Genomic DNA, 11,474 nt, shown 5'->3' on the forward strand with positions numbered 1-11,474 from the left:
TGGTCTTATTGTGCCTTTTCTGTGTGTTGGAGATGGTGTAGTTAAGGCCCTTTACTGTTACCATGAGTGGGATGTCGGGGATCCCCTTACTCCCCTTGTCTCGTGTCTTCCACATAGTCAGTCTTTTTACCCGCTCCAGGCCGCTGCCCCAAAGGAAGTGGAAGATGACCTGGTTGCTGCGTCTGGCTGTATGTGTACATGGTGGGAAAACCTTACCTATGTTGCCTTCAGAAAGTATTTATAACCCCTTGACTTATTCCACATTTTGTTGCATTACAGCCTGAATTCAAAATGGATTAAAACAAATAATAATCTCACCCATCTACTCACAATACTCCATAATGACAAAGTGAAAACATGTTTTTATAAATGTTTGCAAATGTATTGAAAATTAAATTCAAAAACATAAAATGTACTTAAGTATTCACATCCCTGAGTCACTAAATGTTAGAATCACCTTTGGCAGCGATTAAAGCTGTGTCTTTCTGGGTAAGTCTCGAAGAGTCATACTCAATCGATCAATAATATAATAATAATTTTAGCAAAACATTTTATCTTTAATTTACAATCTGTAAAAACTATGAGAATAGAAAGGTTCGGAATTTTTGTGAAACATCACAGCACAGTTGGAAAATATATGGCAAATAAAAATCTAAAATGGATGGTGTTAAGAGACAGATGGGAGGGGATGAGTGGAGCTGAAGGGTGGGACTAATAACAACAAGATAACTAATGTAAAATATACTGTGTCCGTGAAATGTATATAGCTTCAGAACTTTTGTGAAACAGCACAGTTAAAAATATATGGCAAATAGAAATCAAACTGGATGGTCTTCAGAAATAGATGGGATGGGTTGAGTGTAGTGGAAGGATAGTTGTAAAAACAGATTGTGTCCGTAAAATGTATATAGTACGTATAAGCTGGAAGTAGAAGCCCAAGTGTTGTTGTTCATTAGTTTACTCCAATTAGGGGAGGGGAGGTAGGGTTAGTGGAAAAGAATAAAGGAAAATATATTTTTTAAAGATGTATATATATAATATATACAGTACCAGTCAAAGGTTTGGACACACCTACTCATTCAAGGGTTTTTCTTTATTTTTACTATTTTCTACATTGTAGAATAATAATGAAGACATCAAAACTATGAAATAACACATATGGAATCATGTAGTAACCAAAAAAGTGTTAAACATATACAAATATATTTTATATTTAAGATTCTTCAAAGTAGCCACCCTTTGCCTTGATGATAGCTTTGCACATTCTTGGCATTCTCTCAACCAGCTTCATGAGGTAGTCACCTGGAATGCATTTCAATTAACAGGTGTGCCTTGTTAAAAGTTAATTTGTGGAATTTCTTTCCTTCTTAATGCGTTTGAGCCAATCAGTTGTGTTGTGACAAGGTAGGGGTGCTATACAGAAGATAACCCTATTTGGTGAAAGACCAGAACAGCTTGCCATTCACTGCTTGACTGAGAGACCTTACAGCTAATTTTATGTGTGAGGTGGAGCGATGAGGTAGTCATTCAAAAATCATGTTAAACACTATTATTGCACACAGAGTAAGTCCATGCAACTTATTTACGCTTGCCATAACAAAGGGGTTGAATACTTATTTGACTCAAGTCATTTCAGGTTTTCATTTTTAATTAATTTGTAAACATTTTGAAAAACATCATTCCACTTTGACATTATGGGGTATTGTGTGTAGGCCCGTGACAATAACATCTCTATTTAATACATTTTATTCGGTCTGTAACACAACAGAATGTGGAAAAGGTCAAAGGGTGTGAATAACTTCTGAAGTCACTTAGGCCATGATTGGGTAAATGATGGCTTTGATCACTAATCCCTTCCCTTCTTTAGTAAAGGGCAAAAGATTTATGTGATCTGAAGAGAAACAAGAGAGTACTAACTACTTGTTGACACAGCCAAGGACTGGGTTGGCAGCACTGGGATTCACAGCAATGGTTCCCAACACATTTATGCAATTAATATATATATATATATATATATATATATATATATATATATATATATATATATATACACCTTTATTTAACCAGGTAAGCCAGTTGAGAACAAGTTCTCATTTACAACTGCGACCTGGCCAAGATAAAGCAAAGCAGTGCGATAAAAACAACAACAACACAGAGTTACACATGGGATAAACAAAACATACAGTCAATAACACAATAGAAAATCTATATACAGTGTGTGCTAATGTAGTAAGTTATGGAGGTAAGGCATTAAATAGGCCATAGTGCAAAATAATTACAATTTAGTATTAACACTGGAATGATAGATGTGCAGAAGATGATGTGCAAATAGAGATACTGGGGTGCAAATGAGCAAAATAAATAACAATATGGGGATGAGGTAGTTGGGTGGGCTAATTACAGATGGGCTGTGTACAGGTGCAGTGATCGGTAAGCTGCTCTGACAACTGATGCTTAAAGTTAGTGAGGGAGATAAGAGTCTCCAGCTTCAGAGATTTTTACAGTTCGTTCCAGTCATTGGCAGCAGAGAACTGGATGGAATGGCGGCCAAAGGAGGTGTTAGCTTTGGGGATGACCAGTGAGATATACCTGCTGGAGCGCATACTACGGGTGGGTGTTGCTATGGTGACCAATGTGCTATGATAAGGTGGGGATTTGCCTAGCAGTGATTTATAGATGACCTGGAGCCAGTGGATTTGGCGACGAATATGTAGTGAGGGCCAGCCAACGAGAGCATACAGGTCACAATGGTGGGTAGTATATGGGGCTTTGGTGACAAAACGGATGGCACTGTGATAGACTACATCCAATTTGCTGAGTAGAGTGTTGGAAGTTATTTTGTAAATTACATCGCCGAAGTCAAGGATCGGTAGGATAGTCAGTTTTACGAGGGCATGTTTGGCAGCATGAGTGAAGGAGGCTTTGTTTTGCGAAATAGGAAGCCGATTCTAGATTTAACTTTGGATTGGAGATGTTTAATGTGAGTCTGGAAGGAGAGTTTACAGTCTAACCAGACACCTAGGTATTTGTAGTTGTCCACATATTCTAAGTCAGACCCGCTGAATGTAGTGATTCTAGTCGGGCGGGCGGGTGCAAGCAGCGTTCGATTGAAGGGCATGCATTTAGTTTTACTAGCGTTTAAGAGCAGTTGGAGGCTACGGAAGGAGTGCTGTATGGCATTGAAGCTCGTTTGGAGGTTTGTTAACACAGTGTCCAATGAAGGGCCAGATGTATACAAAATGGTGTCGTCTACGTAGAGGTGGATCTGAGAGTCACCAGCAGCAAGAGCGACATCATTGATATACACAGAGAATAGAGTCGGCCTGAGAATTGAACCCTGTGGCACCCCCATAGAGACTGCCAGAGGTCCAGACAACAGGCCCTCCGATTTGACACATTGAACTCTATCTGAGAAGTAGTTGGTGAACCAGGCGAGGCAGTCATTTGAGAAACCAAGGCTATTTAGTCTGCCAATAAGAATGCTGTGATTGACGGAGTCGAAAGCCTTGGCCAGGTCGATGAAGATGGCTGTCTTTTATTGATCGCGGTTATAATATCGTTTAGGACCTTGAGCGTGGCTGAGGTGCACCCATGACCAGCTCAGAAACCAGATTGCATAGCGGAGAAGGTACGGTGGGATTCGAAATGGTTGGTGATCTGTTTGTTAACTTGGCTTTCAAATACTTTCGAAAGGCAGGGCAGGATGGATATAGGTTGGATCTAGAGTGTCACCCCCTTTGAAGAGTTGGATGACCGCGGCAGCTTTCCAATCTCTGGGGATCTCAGACGATACGAAAGAGAGGTTGAACAGGCTGGTAATAGGGGTTGCGACAATTTCGGCGGCTAATTTTAGAAACGAAGGGTCCAGATTGTCTAGCCCAGCTGATTTGTAGGGGTCCAGATTTTGCAGCTCTTTCAGAACATCAGCTATCTGAATTTGGGTGAAGGAGAAGTCCAAAATAGTAAGAACAGTAGCCTATTATTGGTAATCCACAATTACTGTCTATAACTAAACGACAATACAATGGAAATAAAACAACAGCAAATTATGAACACTACTGTAAATCATATTAAAAATAAGTATGCAAACAGACAGTATTCTCGGGATGAATAGGACTGTAGTGCAATTCATCACACGGCCACGCGGTGGCCCTCTAATGTCATGGATGGGATACACGCCTGAACATCTAGAGCAACGCAGCGAGACAACATGCTCAATAAAGTGGGATGGCATTACTGTCTCAACTTTTATACTTTCACAGAACAAAATACACTGAGATGAAAACGCTGTGTGCCAACCAAGAAAGACAATAGCAGCTCTGAAGCAGCACACAAACACAGAAGCCTATAGTGGGCCCAGCAAATAGCAAGACATCACTTTCAGCAACTCAATGGCTCTATCGCTACTCATCAAGTGGTCAAAATGACGTCTTTCTTTAGGTAGACAAAGCTTATAAATGAAACTGCATGTTGGGTAAATCTACAATACAAAGTATTGCATGTAGTGTCCAAAGTCTGAAATTCCATGCATGATACATACTTTTATTCTGAGATCATGATTACTTTTCAACAAGGATTTGAAAAAAATATACACATGTTTTTGATAGTCATAATGTTGCTCTGCACGGAAATATTTAGTTAAAGGCTATTTTATTCGTTTTTTCTCAAGTCGTTTACACGTTTTTCTTTAAGTTCAATCTAAATCTAAATCAACCACCAGGTTCAATTAAAGTTAAGTCAAGGAAAAATAAACCTAAAATAAATTCAAACACATTAAACCATCAAACAAATCAATCAAATCAACTAAGCTAAAGTTACTGTCGTCCATAAATCATTATCTCACACACATAATGGAAAGGAAAAAGGTCACCAAAGAAAAAAATCTTCAAATTCAAAGAATCTCAATAAAATCAGTTTGTCTTTTTTTGTTTTGTTTTTGTTTCTGAGCGTTTGAAATGTGAGTCTTGGTGTGTAGTAGGTTGTGTTTGGAAGCTGCTGTGTCCAGGTCTGGTGAAGGTGTTTGTGCCAGTACCGTGGCTTGGTGGGAGTTGGCCTGGGAACCGGGTTGGTGCTCGATAGTGCTTGTGTTGGGGCTGGAGCTGGAAACCGTGCTGGTGCTGGTGTCGGGACTGGGAACCGTGCAGGTGCTGGGGCCAGGACTGGAAACCAGGGGTTGGTGCTGGGTCTGGTGCTGGGACAGGAAAACAGGAAACGGGAACCAGGAACAGGGAACTGGGGTTGGTAGTAAAAGGCGAAAGATTTATATCTCAAAAGAAACCAGCAAGTACTACCAATCAAAGGGTGCGAAAACGACTAGATTCGCAGAGCTGTCATTCTCGGTAACAGTTAAATATTGTTGTGCACAACAATATGGTGCAGTCACAGACACATAAATAAGTTATCCACCACCATGTTCATGTAACTTTATTTGTTAGTGCAGGGTTCCCCAACTGGCAGCCCGCGGGGGATTTTATTTGCCCCCCCACAAGTTTTCTAAGCACATTTTTTAATTTAATTTGATTCATTTTTTATTGTTGGACATAAAATACTGTAAAAACACCAGCAAATCAGCTCCAAGTGATGTTCATTTTGGAACTCTGTTCCAAAGTATTCCAACATATTATAGAGAGATATATGTGATCGTTTACAAACGTAAGCAAGGTTTGAAAGAATTATGTTTTAGTAAAATATATCTGTTTGGGCTTCTTGTGGTCAATTTGCAGTCTACAAATTAGTTGTAATTATGTTCTGGCCCCCTGACCATCCACGCAAGAACACTAGGTAGATGATCCCTGTGTTAGTGTTTTTGGTGGAATTGTGGCAAATAATCAAATATCGGTTCCATATACACACACGAAGTATCCACTTCCTGAGTGTTTTCATTCATTGTGAAAAGCTGCTAAATTCCGCCGTTAAGATGTCTGGAATGGCACGATACAAATGATGAGTCGAAGAGCTGCTAAACGAATTTAAATGTTTCTTAAACTTTAGAAGAATAGTCTGGTTTTCGCCAAAACAGAGATCCGATTTGGGCAAATACACACGCACAGTTAAGACCTACAGCTATTACATCACTCCGAGTACAAGCAACACCTTTTACTTCATCAGCTTGAGAACGATTACTTTTCCAATGAGAAATGCACAATTTACAGTACAGTGCAATCATGGAGGAATGTATGGTGGTGTACTAGGAATAGGATAGAAAGTAAAAAAAGACACGGCATAATAATTCAGTAGTTTAGTCAGAGCATTGTAGCTAGATGACACTCCCAATATGGCTCTGACTGGCTGCAAGAGCAAGGGAACTGAACTATACAAAACAGAACGTTCATGCAGTCAGACACTACTGTTATTATACGAATAATCTATTTACATTATTTAGCAGACGCTCTTATCCAGAGCGACTTACAGTTAGTGCATACATTAATCATTTTTATTTGTTTTTTATCTTAATTTTTTGTTTATTTATTCATACTGGCCCCCCGTGGGAATTGAACCCACAACCCTGGCGTTGCAAACGCCATGCTCTACCAACTGTAGAGCATGGCTATATCCCTGCCGGCCATTCCCTCCCCTACCCTGGGCCAATTGTGCACCGCCCCATTGGTCTCCCGGTTGCGGCCGGCTACAGCAGAGCCTGGATTCGAACCAGGATCTCTAGTGGCACAGCTAGCACTGCGATGCAGTGCCTTAGACCACTGCGCCACTCTGGAGGTGATACATTGCATAATCTATATACGTTATTATACATTACGTCATCTGTACACATGTATGCATAAACAAAAACGAAGTCCAGTAGATAAAATGACATTTAGGCACTTATAAAGAAACGTCTCGGCTGAAGGATAAGGTGGCAGGCTTTGGCACAGGCATTTACATTATTGCTATCTGATAAGATTTCACACAATTTTTTATTTTAATCTAGAACGTTAACATTTTCATTAAGGCTGGACAGTTGATGAAACAGATCATCCCTAATGTCGTTGTATAACCCACTGTAAAGCAAGGCATAAGCTTTTGTTTCAATGGATCCACCGTTACAAAAAGAACAGAGTGTTTGTGTATCAGAGGTTGTGCGTAGCTTCCTCTTTGAAGAGTTCGAAGAGTGATAAAAGTCTGAAGGGTCTCATCCTCTAAGGTCTAATATCCCATCAACCAGCCCCCATCCTCATCCACACACACCCCATCCTCCATCCTCCACCCCCATCCTCCAGTCTAGTCCATCGGCCAAGTCTAGTCCACTATCTGCTGCCAAGTTGACAATTAGCTAGGTTTTAAAGGCATGATGTTCTTTGTTTATGTCTTCTGTGTTGCACTGTCTTGGAGGGGGGAGGGAAACAGCCAGTCTTTCCTATGGATACCTGCAGACATCTCTCCCCTTCTCTTTCCCCTATCAATAGTTTGAAAGTATTCAAAAGTAGGCCTATTTAACATGTTTTTAAAATTTTTATCGATGAACTTGTTCCAATGCGTTTGTCAAGTTAAACTTTCAAATGTTTATATTTGATTCCTTTAGCAGACATTTAAGACACACTCATACTCTCAGATATAATCCCAGAAAGAATTAGGATGAGTGCAAATTAAATCAAATGAATCTTTATTTATTTCTGTGAACATATCTACACGCTAAAAAGAAGAAGAAGAAAAACGAGGGTGAAAGAAAAAATGGAACATAGAATTTGAAGTAAAAAATGAAAGAACAATAAAACCATAAAAGGTACAAGACAATTTTTTAAGGAAATAAAAACATAAATAACTTGATTGTGAAAAACATTTGATCACAAAAGCAAACTGAAATAAAAAGTGTATTCCAATTAGGAGAATAAGACCACCTTCAAGTAAAACATTAATTAACAGTTTCTGTTACTGTGAAGTAAAATCTTCGACCCATAAAAAGTATAAGTACCTTAAATCCCCGCGCTGTACTGACACAGAATACATCCATGGCATGATTTCCATCAAACTCATGATAAAAGGCACTTAATTTGCAAACTGACATCAAACCAACAACCTTTACAGTCATCATGATTATTCCCTCCACAAGTTTACAATCAGACCGAGAGCATATAAATGACACAACACAAGCAAAGTTACCACACAGGGTTACAAAGTTACCACACAGGGTTACAAAGTTACCACACAGGGTTACAAAGTTACCACACAGGGTTACAAAGTTACCACACATGGTTACAAAGTTACCACACAGGGTTACAAAGTTACCACACAGAGCTACAAAGTTACCACACAGGGTTACAAATTATTCTGGTTTTCTACAAGGGTTGCTGACCTGTTATTACCACAACCACAACCACAACCACATCCACCACTTCCACAGCAGCTGTCATGCTCCTTCCATCTATCTATTAATCCACCAATCCACGACACAGGAGAGAACATAATGTACATATGCAAATACATCAAACCTAGAATCCTTAGTTGCTACATCCATTTTTGGACTTAAAAATTTATCATATATACCCATTGATTCTTAAAGAAAATAACTTATAAATGCCTCACAAGCTTACTGTCATACCCCATCAGAACCTGAAATATAAACTTGTTTTACTCCAATGTTTGTAGTTAAACTGTCATACCCCATCGGAACCTGAAATATAAGCTTCTTTTACTCCAATGTTTGTAGTTAAACTGTCATACCCCATCAGAACCTGAAATATAAGCTTGTTTTACTCCAATGTCTTCAAACAATCTAAATGTAAACAAACACAATATAGCCTCAAAACATGGTTAAAACTATCATTTTAATATCATGAATGGTCAGTCCTTGCATCCATAGCTCTGTCTATGAATTTGAGAGTGGTTACATTTCTCCAGGCCCATCCCTCAACTTTTTACCGAAACAGAGGCTGGTGACCACTTTGTTATTGCTTCAGTGTGTTAAATACAGTGGGGAAAAAAAGTATTTAGTCAGCCACCAATTGTGCAAGTTCTCCCACTTAAAAAGATGAGAGAGGCCTGTAATTTTCATCATAGGTACACGTCAACTATGACAGACAAAATGAGAAAAAAATATCCAGAAAATCACATTGTAGGATTTTTAATGAATTTATTTGCAAATTATGGTGGAAAATAAGTATTTGGTCAATAACAAAAGTTTCTCAATACTTTGTTATATACCCTTTGTTGGCAATGACACAGGTCAAACGTTTTCTGTAAGTCTTCACAAGGTTTTCACACACTGTTGCTGGTATTTTGGCCCATTCCTCCATGCAGATCTCCTCTAGAGCAGTGATGTTTTGGGGCTGTCGCTGGGCAACACAGACTTTCAACTCCCTCCAAAGATTTTCTATGGGGTTGAGATCAGGAGACTGGCTAGGCCACTCCAGGACCTTGAAATGCTTCTTACGAAGCCACTCCTTCATTGCCCGGGCGGTGTGTTTGGGATCATTGTCATGCTGAAAGACCCAGCCACGTTTCATCTTCAATGCCCTTGCTGATGGAAGGAGGTTTTCACTCAAAATCTCACGATACATGGCCCCATTCATTCGTTCCTTTACACGGATCAGTCGTCCTGGTCCCTTTGCAGAAAAACAGCCCCAAAGCATGATGTTTCCACCCCCATACTTCACAGTAGGTATGGTGTTCTTTGGATGCAACTCAGCATTCTTTGTCCTCCAAACACGACGAGTTGAGTTTTCACCAAAAAGTTCTATTTTGGTTTCATCTGACCATATGACATTCTCCCAATCCTCTTCTGGATCATCCAAATGCACTCTAGCAAACTTCAGACAGGCCTGGACATTTACTGGCTTAAGCAGGCGGACACGTCATGCACTGCAGGATTTGAGTCCCTGGCGGCGTAGTGTGTTACTGATGGTAGGCTTTGTTACTTTGGTCCCAGCTCTCTGCAGGTCATTCACTAGGTCCCCCCGTGTGGTTCTGGGATTTTTGCTCACCGTTCTTGTGATCATTTTGACCCTACGGGGTGAGATCTTGCGTGGAGCCCCAGATCGAGGGAGATTATCAGTGGTCTTGTATGTCTTCCATTTCCTAATAATTGCTCCCACAGTTGATTTCTTCAAACCAAGCTGCTTACCTATTGCAGATTCAGTCTTCCCAGCCTGGTGCAGGTCTACAATTTTGTTTCTGGTGTCCTTTGGCAGCTCTTTGGTCTTGGCCATAGTGGAGTTTGGAGTGTGACTGTTTGAGGTTGTGGACAGGTGTCTTTTATACTGATAACAAGTTCAAACAGATGCCATTAATACAGGTAACGAGTGGAGGACAGAGGAGCCTCTTAAAGAAGAAGTTACAGGTCTGTGAGAGCCAGAAATCTTGCTTGTTTGTAGGTGACCAAATACTTATTTTCCACCATAATTTGCAAATAAATTCATAAAAAATCCTACAATGTGATTTTCTGGATTTTTTTTTCTCAATTTGTCTTTCATAGTTGACGTGTACCTATGATGAAAATTACAGGCCTCTCTCATCTTTTTAAGTGGGAGAACTTGCACAAATAGTGGCTGACTAAATACTTTTTTGCCCCACTGTATGTATAGCATCCTTGTGACCATACCTTACACTAATGCCCCAGACAGTCAGACAGACAGACCAACAGAGATGGGCAGTATAGACCCATTTTCCAGCCACGTCATGAAAAGTTGTGTGCGCAGCAGAAAGGGGTTTGTTTACATTGAAGTCACATGCAACTTCAAATGCAGCTTGCGCAAGTTAACATACACATAATCAGATGGTTATCGTCTACAACATCGCAGATGTCATCGGAGGATTGATTACCTAGCAAGTTAGCAAGCCAGTGAGGCAAGGTAAAATATCACAAATAAAACTAGATAAACCCAGAAGAATAATATACTTGTTGACCATAGCTACAGCCATCAATCTTGTGTTTTCATGGTGTTCACATACGCACTGCAAAATTTGTCAAGGTACCGACATCAGCGTTTAGCTACCTACTACAGGGCTTTTAGCTGTAAGCGTGCGTGCGCACCACTCAAACATGACGTTTCCCATTGGGCACCTCATGTAATTTCAACGTGGATAATTGGATAATATTTGGTTGAGATGTTGATCAATGAGATTACAACCTATATTCACCCGCTCAAAAAGACACTATGCTTTCAACCATTTAAAAGCACAGCAATGTTCAAATGTGAATAAAATGTCAGATATTTTGTTTATTTTATACAACATATTAATATGTTATCACTGTGCTTCATCTAATAGCACAACCAAATTACCTGGATTGCAGTTGAGATTATATCATTATGTGAGCCTCTGGCTTAATCGCATTCATTAACTTTTATTTTAGGTTGAGCTGGAAATGTGAATCCAAAATATCATTTGTTAACTTGTCGACAAGTTAATAGGCTATTTATTGTATTTCAAAAGTGCTATTGAATCATTTGATGGTCAACGCAACCAAATATCAACATTTGAAGGAGATGTATCTTCTGCTTGGATAGTTCCATCTGTGCCACTGACTTAGTCTGGCTTTAATG

This window comes from Coregonus lavaretus, assembly GCF_964263955.1.
Source record: "Coregonus lavaretus genome assembly, chromosome: 7".
NCBI classification, from domain to species: Eukaryota; Metazoa; Chordata; class Actinopteri; order Salmoniformes; family Salmonidae; genus Coregonus; species Coregonus lavaretus.